Genomic DNA, 1,181 nt, shown 5'->3' on the forward strand with positions numbered 1-1,181 from the left:
GTATGGATATATACTAATAGTTGGACTACACATCCATGTAATTTTTCATCAAAGTCCATTCAAACCGGTTCAATACTAAAAAAGCCCAATCTGATTAAATGAAACGTGAATTTCACGCGCTCCAAACCCCCTCCCCCCAAACGTTAACATTCATTTGCGCCTTGAATATGAAACAACATTCCTTCTTCAACCTTGAAACCGCTACTGGAGAACTTTGAATCTCTCTCAAAATTTCTCAAAGCTCGATCGTTTTCTCTACAGAAACTGCTTCTACTCAGGAATCGCGACAAGATTTCGAACGGAAGAAGAAAAAATAAATGAAAACAAGAACAGAGACTGCGAAAGGTATGAGAAAAACTACTGTTCATTTAAAATCTCGCAATCTCGTGTTTCTCCTAATTGCATTTTAGATTTACCGGTTTGAGTTGTTTTGTTTAGTAGATTGAGTTATTCTGATTCTATTTTTTTCGCGTAACTAGGGTATAGAAATGGAAATGTGTTCTTATTTACATTCAGTTTAGTGGAGTTGATCATTTTGATTCACTTGATTGTCAGTGTGTTCAGTTGAGTTCTTTTGCATGTAGAAATACTTTTCTTGTTGATTGAATGTATAAGTTTTAATTAATATCATTTTTTATAATCTTTTATGTTATATGATATTGCTTTTTTATTGTTCTTTTAAGTTGTAATTAGAATTCTTTTTCTTAGTTTTAATGGTACAGTATTAATAATTTTGGATCATTATTAAACTTTTTTCTGTTTAATGCAGCAGTTCTCTCGAAGAAGAACAGCAACCGTGCCAAGAAGCTCCAGTGGCACGACAATTGAAAGAAAAAGCACAACCTAATTTATAAATTTTTTGCTTGTTTAAATTTAAATAATTTTAATTCATTACATAATTTAATTGTGGTTCAGTTGAATTCAGAAATTAATTATTCTCTTCTATTTGTTATAGCTGCCTTCTAAAATTCAAAAAGCAGGCCAACGAGAGATCTTTCAATTGAAATTCTAATAAATAGTAACTTTTGGTATACAAATATTAAAATTCTAAAAACTAAAAAGTAAAAAATAATTTGGAACAAAATGATCAAATATTAGTAGTAGAAGGAATATAAGTCCAATGTGATTGAAGTTATATATGTCATCTAACTAGTATTGTGACGCATATAGCCATATATGAT

This window comes from Arachis ipaensis, chromosome B01 (genome assembly GCF_000816755.2).
Source record: "Arachis ipaensis cultivar K30076 chromosome B01, Araip1.1, whole genome shotgun sequence".
Lineage (NCBI taxonomy): Eukaryota > Viridiplantae > Streptophyta > Magnoliopsida > Fabales > Fabaceae > Arachis > Arachis ipaensis.